The 20,752-nt window shown below is 43.6% G+C and overlaps 1 pseudogene; it reads left to right on the forward strand.

Moving 5' to 3' along the window:
- The first annotated feature begins 14,055 nt into the window (after positions 1-14,055).
- LOC121460657 lies at positions 14,056-16,683 on the forward strand (annotated as a pseudogene).
- Positions 16,684-20,752: the final 4,069 nt, after the last annotated feature.

Consider the following 20,752-nt stretch of genomic DNA (forward strand, 5'->3'; position numbering starts at 1 on the left):
GGTGTTTCTTTACAGCAATAGAACATCGACTAAGCTGGAAGTTGGCACTAGAGACTGGCATATTGCTGTGACAAAACACTTCGGAACTTTGGGCTAGAAATGTGATTGGACACTTTTAGCGGGATTTAAGAAGCCATCCCAGGAACATGGAAGACAAAGATGACGAGGGTTATTTTAACTGTGGGGGACTGGCTCAAGAAGTTTCAAGGAAGAAGAATACTAGTATGTGGCCTAGAGACCATTCTTGGGATATTTTGGCAAAGGATGAGGCTGCTTTTTGCCCTTGTCCAAGAAGTCTGCCTGAGACTCAAAAAGATGTTTTGGATTATCAGCTTTGGCAGAGGAGATTTAAATGCTTTCTTTTATAAGAGTTGTCGTGGTCATAGTGTTTCTTCACAGCAGTAGAACACTGACTAGGACAGTGTATCACTGGGGGTGGGCCTTGAGATCTTAGAGCCTCACCTGCTTCCAGTTTGTTCTCTTGCTTCCTGCTCCTGCCACCATGCCTGCCACTTGGACTCTTATCTACCTGGCACCGAAATAAACTTTCTTCCTGGTCATGGCATTTTACCACAGCAACAGAGCAGTAACAGAGCAGGTGGTATTCCGCCGAGTGTGCTGCTGCAACCGAGTGAGCAACTGTGAAGAATTGCACATGGGTGTCTTGGGACGCTTTAAATGGTGCATTGAGTTGGTCATTTTGCCTTTGTTGGGTGACATCCATAACTGTGGGCTTTCTCTATTTTGTGGGCAGTTGTCAACAGTTTGGAGGAGTGTGGAAGAACTTAGTGGGAACACAATTTTCAGAACACGGGTTAATAAAAGGCCTGGGGGAGCAGTGTGAAGATGAAGCTCTCTAAACGGGCACACAGCATTTGTCATCCATGTGAACACTTCCAAAGAACATACACGGCAGACAAGGGAGTCTACAATCAGGTAGAAAAACATGGCATGCTGTTCATTTTCAAGATGTTTCTTTCTCCAGGGTTTGCCTGCGTATAAAATGGTGACAATAGAGACTGAGGGCTTATGTGTGCCTAAGGGGGCAACAGCAGACTCAACACTAGCAACATGTCCCAGAACACAGTTACAGCCACTGGTTACAGTGGAGCCTCCCGTGATCGAGGAGGCACTTGTCCACACTTCAGTTAAGGACTGATAGAAATTTGCTCACCTTCCTTGTGACATCTTTGCAAAGTGTCACCATTTGTGGACGTTCAGAATGCCTTGCTCACCATCATGCCCGTCTGTCTGCGATTACTCCTGATGAAATATCGCACTCCGCAGCCAGGACATGCAGCAATGGGCTCATTTCTGTGGAGTTTTCCTTCGAGCAGCTGGCTTAACGCACTAGTGGAATCACCTTCGGAATTCACTTGCAATTCCAGTTGAGGGATGGAGTTCTAACACAAGATCTTTGAATCAGCAACCAGTGATGGTCCTCTCCTCTGTAACCAAAACACGGTGGCAGAGTTGGCGTAGAGGTGGGAATGAATCCCCTTAGGATACCTATGGCCAGGCTCAGCGGCTTTGCCATCTGGCATGGGAATGGGGGCAGGATGCTTTTGCCAGATGGCCCAGCAATGGCTCAACTGAATTAGAGGTTGAGATGACATAATCTTTATTTTGGCTCTTTATATTATGGACTGGAATGATTGCTCCAGATGACTGAGGGCAAAGTGAATTGCAGCAACACAGTAGTGGCAGAGAACAGTGTGTCTGAAGCCAGGGAACTCTATAAGGGTCTTTTTAGTTCAGTATACATTAGTGCAATTCAGTGGAGAACTACAGCAGTGAAAAACAAAATCAACACAAGCAGATACGCATATATTCCCGTACAAGGCTTGCTTACACTGCCAGGCAAAGCTTCCCCTGCAGTCCTACCTGGGGCCAAAATGAAACAGAAATCACAAATATCAACAATACTCTTGTGATCAGAAAAAACAAAGGACCGCTGCCGTTCTGTCTGTTCTTAGTGTACGGTGTCTTGTTGATTATACAGAGACAGATACTCAGACTATGTTCTCCTCTCTCCTCGTCATTCCACAGTTCTTCTGAGTGTTCGTTTTACAATTCAGTTTCCAGTGGAAGGATAACTGAGGTGAGGTTATGGCTGAACCTGAGGGGCTGACAAGATGCAGAGAGGGTTGGAGGGACCACTTTCCTGACATCTCTTCATATTTTTTTGTTCGTTTGTTTCGAGACAGGGTTTCTCTGTAGCTTTGGAGCCTGTCCTGGAAACTAGGTCTCTTGTAGACCAGGCTGGCCTCAAACTCACAGAGATCCGCCTGCCTCTGCCTCCCGAGTGCTGGGATTAAAGGTGTGCGCTACCACCACCTGGCTTCAGACATTGCTTCTTACTAGCACTTTGTGTTTCCTCAGTTTGGAAGAAGATACAAATGTCTTCATTCATGCCAAGCATCCAAGCATACTGAGATAAAAAAAAATAAATAAAACAAAACAAAAAAACAGAACCTCACTATGTAGTCCTATCTGGCCTACAACGCACTATGTAAACTAGGCTGGCCTTGATCTCATGGAGATCCACCTGCCTCTGCATGCCTCGTGCTGTGCTTAAAGACATTCACCACCATGCCTGTTGGGGTCTAGTGCTAGCCCGGACCTTCAGTTATTTCTCTACCAGACCTCAACATAAACTATCTTTCTCTTTACCGGCGTGGAGGTGTGGGAATAAAGACAAAACTCACATGGCTTTATTGGGAGGGAGATTCTCAGTGGTCCCTCATGAAGTCCTAAGTTCACATCCTGAAGAATTCCTCTTGTTTATTCTCCAAACAGTTTTTATCCCAAAACTTAACTTAGGGGAAATACATTAGCATTCTGTCTCCTAGGTAACCAGGTGAATGGCTTTTAGTCACGGCTACAACTACCTGTCTGCTGTGTATGCTAGCTGTCACGTAGGCTTGAATCAGCATCTCTATAAGACATCCTCCAAATTACAAAGAAAGGAGCAACAACATCCTGACCCTTTGTTAGGGCAGTGACAGCATGTCTGCAGGGCTACATGACCACCTCAGGTGGGGCCTATGGCTTCAAAGCCTGGCTGCCACACCACATAGAAGTATGGGCCTACACATGCCCAGCTTGGATAATAGAATCATGGTAATTCTGTTATTAACATTCATTCTAATGCTGGATGGCAATGGTGTTCTTTTGGTTGATGGTGAGATTGGATGAGTGTAGATGGTAATTTACTGATCTATTATCTCTCAGCTTCACAAATGTCATGATACTTTCGTATGCCACTCCAGAACTTTCCAAACAGGCGTGTGCCTTGCCAGCACTGCCCATGGGGTAGAAGACTGCAAGAGGGAAGGACTTGAAACAGGTTTCCTTTCTGCCTTTTTTGTGTGTTTTTGAGCATTACTCCAGCATTGTTTCTTTTTAAAAATATTTCATTGTGCTGGGTGGTGGTGGTACAGGTCTTTAATCCCAGTTTTAGGGAGGCAGAGGCAAGTGGATCTCTGAGTTCGAGGCCAACATGGTCTACAGAGGGAGTTCCAGGACAGGCTCCAAAGCCACAGAGAAACCCTGTCTCAAACAACAAACAAACCAAACCAACCTATTTCATTGACACACTCATTCCACACAATCATTTCCATTGATATTTTCATCATGTATACAATGCATTTTGACCACACTCACCCACTACCTCTCTTGTGCCCCGCCCGATCCTTTTCTTCTTCCCAGCTAACCCCATCTACTTTCATGCCTTTCCCCAATCAGTTTCACTAGGGTTGTCTGCAGGAGCATGGGTAGGAGTGTGTTGATAGGAACCTGTGCACCTTACATATCTCCACACCACAACACTGCTTTTCCCTTCCCATACCGCAGCTTAATCCAGTGTGTAGTTTTTCCTATATTTTCAGAACCATCTTCATTTTGCTCCCCTTCAGAGACCGTGTCTCCAGGCCGGCACAGCGCCCACCGTATCTGCTGATGACTGAATTTCAGCTCCACCAGGACTTGGCTGAAGTCTCTGAACTTTAATTATTGTAATCTCTTCTCCTTGTTCTATCCTCAAAGTGGCAGCTGCTTCCTGCAATTGATGCTTCTGTAATAACCTGGTGTTTCCCCCCTTGGTCTTTTCGTTACACAGATATCAACTTCAGGCCTTGCAAACTGTTTCCTGTAAATTCTCTGAGGGTGGTCTTGGTCTCTGAGCAAATGCTGATGGACACAGATACCTATATACGCTTCTTTCTCTTCTCTGGCCCAGCCGTAGTCCAGGTCAGTGTAAAAACTGATGACGTGACAGAGCCATGGGATAGTTCAGAGGGAGGATTTATTATGGAATAGAGTGGGCAGAGAGGGAGGAGAGGGAGGGAGGAGAGAGAGAGAGAGAGAGAGAGAGAGAGAGAGAGAGAGAATATGAATCTAAAATAGCAGGGTTACAATGAGTAGCTGGGGGAGTGAAGCCCTGAGCTGGAGGGAATTTAGGATGGAGCAGGTGAGAAGGCTTGGATGCTAGCTCTCATGGACTTGAAATGTGGAACAGGTACGTGTGATACTGAAGGAGTCTGGAGGCCAGAATGGGCCAAAAGACACCACAGGTAGCCATTTGTCCCTCTGCCTGTGATAAGGGGAATGAATGTGCACTCAGTGTTAGTGCTGGGAACCACACTCAGAGTATCATGCAGAGCAGCAAGTGATCTTAACCACTGGGCCATCTTTCCAGCCCCAGTGAAGACATTTCTAAATTCTCATCTTGTAAACTCTGCAGGTACCCACCAGTGTTTTGTCAGCATTCTGTTATGAGATGATATTTTCATAAGTGTTTAATTAAAAGGTTCAGGTATATAGAGAACATTGGCTTTTTTTTTTTTAAAAAAAAATAGTATTTTCTTAATGGCCAACTACATATTGTGATGTCATCAAATGCAGAGCTCGACTTCACGAGCCAATGCCTGCTAACTCCAGCACACATTGCCTTGCATGTCTGTTTGGGGTTTTTTGTTTGTTTGTTTGTTTTTGAGACAAGGTTTCTTTACATAACCCTAGCTGTCCTGAAACTCATTACGTTGACCAGGTTGGCCTCAAACTCACCGAGATCCACCTGCCTCTGCCTCCCACCTGGGATTTAAAGGCGTGCACCACTGTGCTTAGTTTGCACATCTTTTGTTTTGCTTGCTTTGTGGTGTTGAGGGTTGACCTCTGGACCTCCTCCGTGCTAAGCAAGCATCCCTAGTCTGTCTGACAGTCTTTTTTATTTTTCAGTTTTACATACCAACCACAGTTTCCTCTCCCTCCTCTCCTCCTGTTCTCTCCCTCCCCACGCCCTTCTACCCCCTTCTCACCTACCCCTCTTCCATCTCCATTCAGAAGTGGTAAGGCCTCCCATGGAAGTCAACATAACATATCTGTCTGTCTGTCTGTCTGTCTGTCTATCTATCTACTTATTTTCTGTCTGACACTCTTAAACACTATTGATGGCCTCGAAAAACTTTAGGGAATATAGTTTAAATCTGAAAGTATTTATAGCATTCAAAATTAGAATTGCTCTATTCTTAAATTTTTATTTGTTGCATCAGTTAAGGCATTAACTAAAGAAGCCTCAGAGAGGACACCACTGCTCAGAACTTCTCTGGCCTGTTATCTGAGACCAGTGAAGCCATCTGGAATTGCTTTGCTCAGTAAACCCGTTGTTATACTTTTTAAATTTTGCTTGATTTGGCTTACTGCAGAGAAACTTATTATGGGGGTAGGAAGCAGAAAACCATTATTTATAATTTCTTCTTGGGATTATAATAGCAAACTCAGGCCAATTTAAGAAGCGATAGAAAGGATACATGAAGGTACGCTCCATCACTGCAAGTGCTCTTGGCAATATTCTCCTGACATGTAACCCTTGGGCTTCTGCTTTCATTCTGACAGTTCAGCCTTGTTTTCTAGACACACTGTAACGCTGTCTCAGAGTTTCCCCATTATAGTCAATATATGATGTTTTTTTTTGCATAATAAACAACATTGTAAGCCAAAGACAGGCATGCAGGATTCTAAGGAATCTGAATTTGTGTAATACCTTCTAACTGATAAACAATTTTAATTTTTAATAAGTTTTAAGGGGACTATTTTAAAATGGGTTTTCAAGATTTTGCAGTTTCTTAAAATGAAAATGTATAAACATCTTGTAAGATCCAGTTGGGCTTTTTAATAAAAAACATGTGTCTTAAAGGTTGGATTAAGGATTCTAACCAGATCTCCTCATCCTAAATCCTTTAGTGAAGAGTTGAGAGAAAGTTAAGGAAAGTTGTTTATTGTTGTGTGCCTCTCTTTCCTCATCTTCAGAGAAGGTGTCATTACCCAGAAGGCCACTGTGCACACAGAACAATATTACAAGGTCTAGAACAGCGTCATGCAAAAAGTTGAACATTGCTTTTGATTTTATTTTTTGTTTGTTCATTTGATTGTTTTTGAGACCAGTTCCCATTATGAATCCCAGACCAATTTCAAACTGTCAATCCCCCTGCCTCAGTCTCCCAAGTGTTGGGCTACTGTTTCTTAGTTACCATCAAATCTTGCTTCAGATAATCAACCAAATCATCTCTCTTGATGGGTGGAAGGTGAGAGATCTTTTAGGCGATCGCTCTGATAGTTGATCTTACTATAACTCTTTAACCTACTATATTAATATTTAAGATATGGTGATTGTTTAGACTTTGACATATAGGAGAGTCAGAGGAGAGAAACAGTTGCTTGGTGGGGACCAGCTTATAATAAACAGCAAGAGAATGGGCAGCAGGAAAGGTTTGTTCAGCAATGCTACCCCTTTCTACCCAACCATAGGAGAAGCAGGGGTAAGTAGTAACTCAGGAGCTACATATACATTTGCTAGTGTTTTACTGGTTAAAATGCCTTTACAGAAGACTGACAGCTTTTGCTCATAGCTTTTATTTTGTAATTGTATGATGAACACAGGGAGACTTTTAATCATGGACTGAAATGACCTTGAAGGACCACACAGCAGCATTATGCAAATGCCAGCACTCTCGCAATAACTTCCGCTGAGATAGGTGCGTGTCCTGACCAGCTATGCTACAGACCCCGAAAAGATCTCTATAGGTGTCAGGAAATATTGACTAAAAGGCCGCTGAAAAACTAGATTGCTTAGTCTCTAAAGGAATAAAGAAGGAATGAAGAAGATGGAAGGGGGCATCACAGAAGCTTAGTTGCGTTGAATGTCTATTCCAAAGTTGATGCAGATCCCTTTCTGGACGACAGACCTGTCTAAGATGGCTCTGAACTTGCCCCAGCACTTGTCTTAGGGTGGGCTTTGTAGATGCAGAGCCTGAGGAAGGGGTTCTGATAACTGATCTTTATAAGGGGATACCATTCAGGAAAGGTGACAAGAAGGTCAGACAGGAGTGAGCTGAGCAGGGGTAAGTGTCTGGTAAGGGTTAGGGTGGAAGAGGGGACTGTCTTGGTCAGGGTTTCTCTTGCTGTGAAGAGACACCATGACCATGGCCACTCTTATACGGAAAACATTTAATTGGGGTGACTTGCCTACAGTTCAGAGGTTTAGTTCTTTATTATTATGGTGGGAAGCAAAGCAATGTGCAGGCAGACATGGAGAAGGAGCTGAGAGTTTTTTACATCTAGACTCACAGGCAACAGGAAGTGGTCTGAGATACTGGGTGTGGCTTGGGCATATATATAAGACCTCAAAGCCACCTCCACCCACAGTGACATATTTCCTCCACAAGGCCACACTTCCCAATAGTGCCACTCGTCTTGTAGGCCATTTCTTCCAAACCACCACAGGGACCCTGGAAAGAAAAGGGGACGATGTCTCTAGACTTTCCAGTGGGCAGGTCCACAAAGATGAAGTCTCAGGAAAAAGGCACAGCTGTGAAATGTTAGCCATGGCACTAGTAGCTGCGGGACGCCCTCCAGGCCTATGGCAGGGATCAAGGATGGGCAGCATCTATCACACTGCTCACGATGATCAGTGGTGATTTTTTAAAAATTTATTTGTTATGTATATAGTGTTTTGAGCACTAGATCTCATTATAGATGGGTGTGAGCCATCATGTGGTTGCTGGGAATTGAACTCAGGACCTCCGGAGCAGCAGTCAGTTCTCTTAACCTCTGAGCCATCTCTCCAGCCCCATTGGTGATTTTTTAAAATTGATTTTGTTTTTGTTTTTTTTTTTTTAGTTTTTGAGACAGGGTTTCTCTGTGGTTTTGGAGCCTGTCCTGGAACTAGCTCTGTAGACCAGGCTGGTCTCGAACTCACAGAGATCCGCCTGCCTCTGCCTCCCGAGTGCTGGGATTAAAGGCGTGCGCCACCACCGCCCGGCTTAAAATTGATTTTTATTGAGCTCTACATCTTTCTATGTAGAGCTCCCCTCCCTGCCTCTCCCTTCTTCTTCAACCCTCCCACAAGGTTCCCATGCTCCAAATTTACTGAGGAGATCTTGTCTTTTTATACTTTCCACGTAGATTAGATCTATGTCAGTCTCTCTTAGTGTCTGCATTGTTGTCTAAATTCTCTGAGATTATGGTTTGTAGGCTGGTTTTCTTTGCTTTATGTTTAAAAACCACATATGAGTGAGCACATGTGATAATTGTCTTTTTGTGTCTGGTTTACCTCACTCAAAATGATGTTTTCTAGCTCCATCCATTTACCTGCAAAATTCAAGCTGTTATTTTTTTTTTGCTGTGTAGTACTCCATTGTGTAAATGTACCACATTTTTCTTATTCATTATTCAGTCGAGGGGCATTTAGGTTTTTTCCAGGTTCTGGCTATGGCAAACAAAGCTGCTATGAACACAGTTAAGCACATGTCCTTGTGGCATGATTGAGCATCCTTTGGATATATACGCAAAAGTGGTATTACTGGGTATTGAAGAAGATTGTTTCCTAATTTTCTGAGAAATCGCCACACTGACATTCAAAGGGGCTGTACCAGCTTACATTCCCACCAGCAATACAGAAGTGTTCCCTTTACCCCACATCCTCTCCAGCATAAGTTGTCATCAGTGGTTTTGATCTTGGCCATTCTTACAGGTGATTTTTTTTAAAAAAAATATTCGGTATATTCTATGTATTCCTGGTACTTACCAAAGTGCCTGGTCAACGGCATCTTTGAAATTTTGATTCATTTACTTCTGCATGTATGATGGGGAGGCACACCCAGTGGCAGAAATGTGGGGGTCAGAGGATAACTTGGGGAGTCATTGCTATCCTCTCACATCCACAGAGGTTCTAGGGATCAACTCAGGCAGTTGGGAGCTGTGTGGCAAGCACCATTACCAGCTGAGAGGCCCCTGGTGATTGATAGGTCCTAGGGATCCAGCTCAGGCAGTTGGGAGCTGTGTGGCAAGCACCTTTACCAGGGGGTGATTGGTTTTTAATAAATTGCTTCATCCTTTCAGATTATAGATTAAGAAATACCCATTAAATTTGCAGAGCAATTTCTTCCAAGAGCAATCTAAATTCAGATTTTATTTTGTACCTTTGAGCAGTAGTGCCGTCCTTTCCTCTCTCTTCTTCCTCACAACCGCAGTGGCTGCGTACACTTTATAGTCTCTCCGCATCGCAGTTGCGACAGGAAGGAAGCGTGGTCTTGTGGTTGGAGCAGCAGTTTGAGAATCCTGAGGTGCAAGCCCTCTCTCTAGTTCTGGGTGACGGGGAAGCCACCAGACCCCAGAGCCTGTGGTTTTGGAAGATTAATCGGTGGATGACACACATTTTACTTCAGATTTAGAGACATTTCATTGTTTTCTTTTTATTATTTTGTAGGAGGCACAGAGGTTCTTGTGTTCACAGATAAGCATCAGGGGAACAAGCAATGTTAAACACACAGGTTGTTTTGTATAACCTGTCCCCGCCCCCAAGTCTTGGAACGGATGTAGTCAATCACTTGCTGACCTTTGTGCTATCTGTGCAGCCCAGACCACACTGGAGCCACGCCTCCAAGTCTATCTTGAGCTTGTTTGTCTCAGCTAATCTATCGAGCTCACCTTTATGCAAGAGGTTACTTGTACTTTACAAAGATTTTGATGTAGCCATGTCCTTCCTAAGCCTTGTCTTAGACACAGGATCGAGTTAATATCGCCATGAAATTTTTTCACCAAATTGCTCTGCGCTTCAATATACCTAAAAGAAACTACTCAGGGTCAGATTCTCGAAGTTTGACCTAGCACCAGCTACTGGGATGTGTTGAACAGAACAGCCTTCTTGACTCTAACAGACTGATGCTGCTGCCTGTGGTGTTTGCAGAGACCTCCAAAATTATTTTATTTACAATAAATAATTGTGATAATAACAAAAATACTAATATATCAAATAATTTATGTAATATTTAATAATATAACAACACTATATAACAATAGGAACAATAAATAGTAATTGCTAGAGATGGAACTCAAGGCCTAACTGTGCTAGGCAACTATGCAACATCCTCCAGTTCCATAACTTTCTCTTTTAGAAAAGCATTCATCTAGGGGCTGGAGAGATGGCTCAGTGGTTAAGAGCATTGCCTGCTCTTCCAAAGGTCCTGAGTTCAATTCCCAGCAACCACATGGTGACTCACAACCGTCTGTAATGGCGTCTGGTGCCCTCTTCTGGCCTGAAGGCATACACACAGACAGAATATTGTATACATAATAAATAAATATTTAAAAAAAAAAGAAAAGCATTCATCTAGTCAAGTGGTGGTGCACGCCTTTAATCCCAGCACTCGGGAGGCAGAGGCATGCGGATCTCTGAGTTCGAGGCCAACCTGGTCTACAGAGTGAGTCTTAAGACAGCCAGAGCTGTTACACAGAGAAACCCTGCCTGGAGAAACCAAAACATTCATGCATTTATGTTGTATATATGTGTGGGCACCTGTATGCTATGATACATGTTTGGCAGTCAGAGGCCAACTTGCTAAAATCCTTTCTCTATTTTCGTTCTTTGGGATCAAATTCAGGTTGGTAGTCCTGGAGGCAAGACCTTTACCAAATGGTCAAACCTGCTGGCCCTATTTTTTCCCATAACTTTCTTCTTATATTAAACACTGTGTGTGGAAACTATCTAAAGCATCTGTCTGAGATAAGAGCCCAGAGAATGTTTCTAGGATCTTCTAATACTCTTCTAGTTCCAGAGAAGCTGACTGGTCAATATTGTTCCCCCATTTGTGGTCACCAAATATGTTCACACAGTGTGAGGGTAAGGGCTGAATTATGAACAAGAAATTCTATTATTTTGGAGCAGTAGAGACAGTTGCCCAAAATACTGTGATATTAAACTGTATCAGGAGGCATTAAATCATAAGAAAGCACAAAAATATTTTTGCATAGGGAATATAAGCCCCAAACCTCTAATAGAATTAATTGCCTAATTAAAACTTTGTTCATAAACTACATCTAGATTAAATGGTTAACTAGTAAATGCTTGTATGACCACAAGTTATGGCAGGCATGTAGCTCATGAATTATCACTGGGCTCCACCAGAGCTGAGGAAGGTTTCACATGGGGAGAGGGGGTGAAACTTTGGAAACCGATTCCAACCGACTTTGCACGTGAGAGTGTGCCCTGAATGTCAATAAGTGCACCAGTGATGTGTGTGTGGGGAGACCTGGGGGGAGACAGAGCTGGGCTGGGGCAGGGAGTCCTAAAGCTGCCTCAGATGTTTTGGAAACAGCTAAACAGAAAGTCCACAGACCTCTGAGGATAAATCTCACTGTTTCCAAAACCGTCCTGTTCTCTTGATGACTGCATAGAACTCAGACCTCCCTCCTTAGGAAGATGCTCCGCTCAAGGTGGTGCTACAGTAGAGAGGTAGAGTATCGACCTACGCGTGTGCGCCTAGGTTCAATCCCCAGGACTCCCTCCCTCAGAGAAAAAGGAAAGAAAGGCAAAGCAACCGAGACTCAAAGGCTAGCGTGGTTGATTAGGATGCTGAGAGAAAGCACACCACTGATGAAAATAACCTTGCACATTGTGGGAAATGTGGAGACGCCTCAGAAAACATAACAAAATTAGAATTACTGTGCAGCCCTTCAATCCCACTTTGGGGTGGATATTCAAAGGTAATGAAATAGCCATCTTAAAAAAAATCATTTCACTTTACTTTTTGTATATGTGTGTGGGCACCCACATGCCATGGTGTGTATGTGGTAGTCAGAGGACAACTTTTGGGAGTTGCAGGTCCCCAAGGGTGGAAGTCAGGTTGCCTTCTTGGTGACAGGTGCCCTGATCCACCGAGCCATCTCACCTGCCCTGACGTCACTATCTTGAAGATTATCTGCACTAACTTATTGACTTCATCATTGCTCACAATAGCTAAGAATCGACACAACCTAAATATCCATTGACAAACGAATACAAGAAAATGTCACATACATATATAGACACATGGTAAATTTTTTTTACTTCAGTTAAAAAAAATCTTTTCTTTATATCCTTTAAAAGGGAGAAAGTCTGGCATGATGCCTCACCCCTGAAATTCTAGATTTGGGAGGTCGCAGTTCCAGAGCATTGTGTATTCAGGGCTAGCCTGGGCTACACAATGAGTCTCAGGACAGCCCAAAATAAACAATGAGGAAAATTTGCCCTTCACAACAACCTGGACAGCCCTGGAGGACATTCTGTTCATGAGTCACAAAAATAAAAATACCGTGTGATGTCACATTTGAAATCGGAAAAATTCATCTCAGAGAAGCTCCTCATAGAAAAACCATTGTTGGTGGCTACAAACATCAGGGGGTGGGGAAGCAGGGTGTTGTGCAGCTAGAGTTTCATTTGTGTGGGGTGAGTGAATGATGGGTCCCTAATCACAGTATTATTATTAGACATATGCATATATGGTGACTATAATTGATAGTAACACATGTGGATACTAAGAGAACAGATCTTAAGGGTTTTTGACACACACACCACAATGGACATGCTAATTTGCTGTGGCAATCATCTCCCAACATACAAATGTGTTACATCATCACATGATAGACCTTCAGTGTAGATAGTGTGGTAGTCATACCTCCGAAAAGGCGAGGAAAATAACATCCATTGAGGAGGACTGCACCATTGCCCTTGTTAGGCAGAGGCAGGGCCAGATGGAGAACTCTTCTGTGCCATCTGTTACGTCCTGGCACAGCCAGATGGCAAATAGGTTTTGGGAAAGGACAGTTGATTTTTGCTGGCTTCTCTCTCAACAGAATCTTCCCTAGCTCCATCCCATACATCATTCCTGCTACCCAACCCTCCTGTCTTGGTCCCTAACCTGCACCAGAGAGCTCCCTGCTGGAACAATCTTCCTAACTGAGGTAGATACCCACAATGAATGAGCTGGAAACGTGGGGACTGTTGGGCACGTGGGTGCTGGGCAGGAAGGGACATTGAAAAGTGGTAAGTTTTCCCTAGGGATTTTTATATGGTTTATTCTCTCCTTCCAGGACACAAATGAAGACTCCTGGAGCCTCCCTTAAAGCTAAGCTGGAGCCATTTGATAAACTCTCTATTCAGGGTACCAGAGGCAGAAGTGATGTCTTTCCTAATGATGGGGGGGAGGGGGGCAGATGTGACTTTCTTATTTATTCTTCTTCTATGTCCCTACAAGCCTTGAGTTTCACAAAGAGAAGCTGTGATGAAAGCAGGGAGGGAGGGAGGGAGGGAGGGAGGGAGGGAAGGAGAGAAAATCATACCAAATATGCACTGCTGACTTGTAAGAAAAAAAGTGAATAAATGAGAGAAATTAGAGAGATTAATTGCAATCATTCTGTGAGACATAGATTCACTAAACTCTAAGGGAAATCAGCTTTATCGATGTTGTGCGTGGCACGCACAGGGAAACAGGGAACAAAATCAACGTCATCAATTCTACTTTATGACCTTGGTGGCACCATGGGCCCTAAAATACCTGCTCAAAAATCTTTCTCACTTGGACCTGTTGTTACAAGCCTTTTATCCCGGCACTTGGGAGGCAGAGGTAAGTGGATCTCTGTGAGTTCAAGGCCAGTCTGATCTGCATAGTGAATTTCAGGACAACCACAAAAACTAAAATTAAATTCAAAAGGCTCCCCCACATTCCTGTTTCGCCAAACATGGAAGGTGAAGAGGTCCAAGTGGGTGAAAGAACCCAGGCTCTCCTGTTCTGTTCCTCCAGTCTCCTGCCCCTGGGTGCCTACATCTGTAGTAAGCTTCTTGTTGGATTGCCAGCCTGCAAATAATTACCTGGAGACTTATTTTTTAAGATTTATTTATTGATTATGTATGCAGTGTTCTGCCTGCATGGATGCCTGCAGTCCAGAAGAGGCCATCAGATCTCATTACAGATGGTTATGAGCCACCATGTGGTTGCTGGGAATTGAACTCAGGACCTTTGGAAAAGCAGCCAGTGCTCTTAACATCTGAGCCATTTCTCCAACCCAACTTGGAGACTTATTATTAATTATGAAAGCTTGGCCTTAGCTTAGGCTTGTTTCCAACTAGCTCTTACCTATGTTTTTTAATCTACTCTGGCACGTGGCTTGGTTACTTCTTCTTAGCACAGCACATCCTACTTGCTCCGAGTCTGCTGGTGAAATTGCAGGTCTAGATTCCTCCTCCCAGTCTCTCTCTCTCTCTCTCTCTCTCTCTCTCTCTCTCTCTCTCTCTCTGCCTGGAAGTCCTGCCTAGCTATTGGCCATTTAGCTTATTAAACCAATCAGAAGGCGCCCCTTAGGCAGACATATCTTTACAGTGTAAACAGATAACCCACAATATACACCTTCATTCTCAAATTGCTGACAGTTTCTTATTAGTAACTGATTCTCTTTCTCTGAGAAACACACACATGCGGGTACAGTGAGGGTCTCAGTGAATTCCACAACCAGGAATTTCCTCAGAAAGCTTTGAACTCTATGGCATTGTGGGCAGTTTGACCCATTAAATGGATAATTTGGTAGATGGGGAGGGGGCTGGGAATCAAGGATTATTAGCAGCTTGGCCCAAATTGTGAGGCAGAGGACTTGATCTTTATCATAGAAAGAATTTCATGCCAGTAGGGTTAGGGGGTTGGAGTGTGAAGGTCAAAAACCACAGCACTCCAGTCTTTCCTCTTCAAACAGTACCATGCACCTACACATGAAGAGTTGCAAGCTGGTGGTGACTGGGAAAGCCCCAAGAGTGCTTAGCAGCACCCAAGCTTTCCCCAAGGCCTGGACGTTATCTTGCCATTGCAGAAGGCTCTAGAGCATCCTTTCTTTCATCCCCTGGTGCCTTCTTTCTTAGCTAGAGGTGGATGTCAGGCTCCCCTCCCTCGTTCTGGATTTTAATATTTCCCTTTCTCCTGCTCTCAAGAACTCCAGTTTTAACCAAGGCATTGAAGAGATGCCATCTAACCCATGCCTGTCCACAGGATTGGCCCTCTCTTCCCACGTGCATCCTCTAATTTTCCTAGGAAGACATCAATCCTGTTGGATCCATGATTTCATTTTACCTTCATAGCTACTTTCCAGATCGTCTCTAGTTACCCTCACATCCTTAGACACCAGGAGCTAGAGCTTCAGCATACGAATTGGGGGGGGGGGGTTATAATTCAGCTTCAGCTCACATCAGAATCTATTTCTGACAAGATGATGATTACATATCCTGCCCAAGCCACCTGCTGAAAGTCACCAAGATTCCACTTAGAACATGCAAAACATCTTTTGAAAATGCATCACAGAACAGAACAAACTAAATTGAAACGGAGACCCAGATAAATAACTGGAGCAATGAAACTGACTACATACAGTTGCAGGCTCTTACCAGAACCCATTCAGAACTAAGTGTTGACTCTGCAGCCATCACCCAGAGGCAGAGGAAGCAAGATGAGAATGCCTCGCTGATAGCAGGACTCTGGGCCCTGGTCAACAATGCTGGCATCTCCATCCCCTCGGGTCCCAGTGAGTGGATGAACAAAGGGGATTTTGCAAAGATACTGGATGTGAACCTGTTGGGCATGATCGAGGTGTCTCTGAGCATGCTTCCCTTAGTGAGGAAGGCAAAGGGCCATGTGGTCAACATTTCCAGCATTTTGGGTCTTTGTTTGGTGGTGGTTACTGCATCTCCAAGTATGGTGGAGAGGCCTTCTCAGACTCCCTCAGGAGGGAGCTCTTCTATTTTGGAGTGAAGGTGGCTATCGTAGAACCTGGTTTCTTCTGAACTGGTATTTCCAGTAGTGACAGGCATTCATCACATGTCTAGATGCAGTGGGACAAGGCCAGCTCAGAAGTCAAGAAGATCTATGATGAGAAGTTTTTGTTATCTTATCTGACAGGGTTAAAGTTACTGAAAAAAATGTGCTAAGAGGTCTCCTTGGTGACGGACTGCATGGAGCATGCGCTGACTTCCTGTTACCCCCAGACTCGATACGCAGCTGGTTGGGATGCCAAGATCTTCTACATCCCTGTGAGCTACCTGCCCACCTGTCTTGCGGATGTCATCTTCTACTGGACCTCCCTGAAGCCTGACAAAGTTCTGTGAAGCCTACACCTGTTTCTGTAGTTGGGGGTATAAGAGTGCAGTGTGAGGGAGAGGATCCTCAGGAGAAGGCAGATGCTGCCTCAGAACAAACTTGTCATTGGGAGGGACATCCACAGGTGCCTGACTCATCTTCCTTCAGTATGACCATGGAGAACATAGAGCCACAGGAAAAACTTCTATGTTTAAACAATGATTCCAATCTTGATAAAAATAAAAAAGTGATCTTCCATTATCAAGGTCATCCATTTTACTTATTTTAATTTAAAAATTTTTATTTGTAAAAAAAAAAAAAAGGGCTGGAGAGATGGCTCAGCGGTTAAGAGCATTGCCTGCTCTTCCAAAGGTCCTGAGTTCAATTCCCAGCAACCAGATGGTGGCTCACAACTATCTGTAATGAGGTCTGGTGCCCTCTTCTGGCCTGCAGGCATACACGCAGACAGAATATTGTATACATAATAAATAAATAAATTAAAAAAAAAGAACTAATTGTTGTTTGGTTTTGGGTTTGGTTTAGCTGTGTGGTCAGATTTTTCTTTGGGCTGCCAGTGTAGGACTCAGCTGTGACAAGCTCAATCGAGGCCCGAGTCTCAGTCACTTAACCTAAGGCAATACCTGGTTCCAATAAAGACCACAAACTGAGAATACTCAGGCACCACCCAGGAACAGACCATCCAAAGGAAATTCCAAATGTTCCAACCGTTGTAGATAGGATCATCTGCCAGCACACATACATCGCTTTTCACAGGGACACCCCTAGACAAATGTCAGCCAATCTGGCGTTCTGAACCTTAGAAATCCCTCACCCCCACCTTTGCTACTATGAAAACCCAACCCTTACTGAGCTCAGGACTCTCTGATCACTCCAATACTTTTGATACATGGATGTCAGGAGCCATTTCCCCCCAAAATTGGCAGAGCCTATCCCACACCCAGTCTCACTGGCTTCAGAGCAACAGAAGACAATATTCCACTTCCGTCTGAAGTTTATAAGTCCTTTTAGAAATAGATATCATACTCAAAGCTATTCCCCGGAAAAGAGATGTCAAGTTTGTTATGTTGTTGGCTGAGCTAAAACTTCAGAGAAGTTGGTTTATAAAATTAGATCTAGTAATTCCATTTCTGGGAATCTACCATGAAAAAAAATTCTGAATTAAACATTTGGGTACAAAAAGAGAATGTAGCTAAAGAAAACTTTAAAAAAAAAATAGAAATACTTAGCTGGGCAGTGATGGCACACGCCTTTAATCCCAGCACTCAGGAGGCAGAGGCAGATGGATCTCTGTGAGTTCGATGCCAGCCTGGTCTACAAGAGCTAGATCCAGGACAGGCTCCAAAGCTACAGAGAAACCCTGTCTCGAAAAACCAAAAAAAAAAAAAAAAATTGAAATACTCTTTTCTTCCTCTTCTTTCCTTCTCATGGTCCCTTCCATTCGATTATTCACTGCCTGGGAAACTCAATATAATAAAATAACAATTAATAGTACTACTACTACTAATAAAACCTGTTAGACTGGGAGCCAGCAAAATGGGTGTCCCATGGTATGAGATAAAGGAGAAGGAACTGGCAGCCCATCCAGGATGGCAGAGTCTCAGGGAGGTGGAAAGAGGAAGTCCTTATAAATGGTGGCCTGGCAGGGCCCTAACAGGAGAGAATTCATATCACACTGCAGAGGGCTCCAGAGCCCTGGAAGCACGGTGGTGGCAGTTAGGAGAAATGGTCATCGGCGGAGCGCTGATGAAGTGTGTGCAGGAGCTCTTACACTAATGATTCGTTCATCAGTAGAGTGTCGAGTGCCCCAAAGGCATAACTTCAGAAGTAATTTAAAACAAATTAACATTTTAGTCCATGGAATGGTAACTATGACAATAATGTAGGCTAAAACAAGCTTTCATAATTTAATAATATTATTTGCTAAGCCATGACTTTGAAAATCCCTAGCTCAATACCCAAGCCTTTGAAGAATTATGTCTATACACTAGACACAGGGCTCTCTATCACATTCCTGCATGCCTGTGTGACCTTTTCAGACTCATTTCACTAGAAATTCTCCATATTCTTTTTCATTTTTGTTTGTTTGTTTGTTTTTTGAGACAGGCTTTCTCTGTGTAGCTTTGGAACCTGTCCTGGCACTCGCTTTGTAGACCAGGCTGGCCTTGAACTCACAGAGTCCAGGAGGCCTCTTCCTCCCAAGTGTTATGATTAAAAATGTGTGGGCCACCACTGCCCAGCTAAAACACTTATTTTTTTTTTTATGTGTATGACTGTTTTGCCTGCGTGTATATATGTACACTGCATGTGTGCCTGATACCCGTGGAGGCCAAAAGAGACCATCAAATCCCCTGGAACTGGGGTTATAGGCAATTGCCTTGTGGGTACTTGGACTTGAACCCATGTCCTCTGCAAGCACAGCAAGTGCTCAATCATTGAGCTATTTCGCCAGCTCTCTATATTCTTCTAAAAAATATTTTTTAAGCTGGCCTTAGCTTAAATACCTTTGATCTCAGCACTTGGAACACAGAGGCAGGTGGATTTCTATAAGTTCAAGACCAGTGTGGTCTATAGAGAGAATCCCAGGTCAGCCAGCGCTATCTAGTGAAAACTTATCTCAAAACAACAAAACAAAGCAAACAAAACCCAAACAACAATAAAACCAAACAAACCAAAAAAGAGAACAAAACTAAACAAAGATCTGGTTTCATTTTTATTATGTGCATGCGTGTGTGTCAGTGTGTGGTAAGCACTCTTGAGCACAGGAAGCCATAGCATCCTCGAGCTAGAGATACAGGCAGTACGGAGCCTGTCACCCCGAGCTCTGGTGGCTGAACTTGGATCCCCTGCAACAGCAGTAGAGGCTCTTGACCATCTCTCCAGCCCTTCTTCCTGTGGTCTAACCACATCACAACAACTTGGCAGATTCTTCTCAAATTCAACCCTCCCCTAAGAATTCAACTTCAGTCTCCTGCTTCCACTGAAAACACACACACACACACACACACACACACACACACACACACACACCACTCACTCTGGCTTCTAAGGAATGCATAACACACACAGAAGAATTTATAAAAAAAACATGTACACGCAGATGCTCCCTTTAATGGGGAGGGATATACCTACACTTGATCTCAGCTCGAAGGCTGAGACGTGGTGGGACGCTTATTGATGGCACAACAGACACACTTGAATGACTTCATACTTGTCTGTTGTTGTTAAGAACCTTAACCACAAGACATGGTTAGTATTTATACTTTGCAAACGAGGGAACAAAACCTCGGGGAGGCGGTATCATCCTCAGTTATCTAGGAAAGAATAGAAAATACTTAGACCTGGGTGACTTCAAAACTTGGGCCACGTCATTATGCAATACAATGTTTCAGTGTTGGCAATAATCACACTATAAAAGCTGAGTCTGTTGCTCTCTTGAATTAAGTTCTCAGTACAAAGACAAAATCTTAGCTGCTGTTGTATTCTTGGCACTTGTGCAGTTATCTGATGCTAAGAGAACCCCGTGTCTTCTTCTGGGATGAACACATGACAATTGTACATTTAACAGTTCAGTAAGAATTCGAAGTACTTTGGGATAAATGTGCAAATGTGTGGTTCAGACGGGAAGCAATTTCCCAGAGACTTGAAAATTGGAGATTCATACGCACTGTAACCTTTTCTGCAGGTTTTATTGTGGTCTGGAACTACAGCTTACCTTAAAAATGAGAATTGGATCTGCTGCTGGGAGAAACCACACATATAAAGAAACGGAAGGCACACAGCGTGTTTATGGCACATTAGAGGGCTCGCTCCCAGTGTAATGCAGAAAGAAATGAAAACTCAGATTTGATATGAAGGATAGAAGCACTTTCTGGAGTCACCCTGGGGTTGTTTGTTTGTTTGTTCCTTTGTTTTTTGAGACAGGGATTCTCTGTGTAGCCTTGGCTGTCCTTGGAACTTGCTCTGTAGACCAGGCTGGTCTCGAACTCACAGAGATCCACCCGAGTCTGCCTTCTGAGTGCTGGGATTAAGGCTATGCGCCACCACCGCACAGCAACCCTGAAGGGTTTGTAAAACAGAAGAAGAACTGAAATCATGACTTGAGGTTCCAAGTGACATTTCTGTTCCAGTGTGACCAGTACTGAGAGAAGTTGAGCGCTCAAGCCTTAAGTTCTTCCAGCTGTAGAATTGTTTCTTAGTGGTGTTCCTCTGCTTGATATGATTAATTCCTGTGAAAAGAACTTAGCATGCCATCAACAAATAGTAAATGCACAGTAAATATTAGTCATTGATATTGTAATTGT

The sequence above is a fragment of the Microtus oregoni genome, unplaced genomic scaffold (assembly GCF_018167655.1).
Source record: "Microtus oregoni isolate MIOR12 unplaced genomic scaffold, Mior012 000021F_ref0000039, whole genome shotgun sequence".
NCBI classification, from domain to species: Eukaryota; Metazoa; Chordata; class Mammalia; order Rodentia; family Cricetidae; genus Microtus; species Microtus oregoni.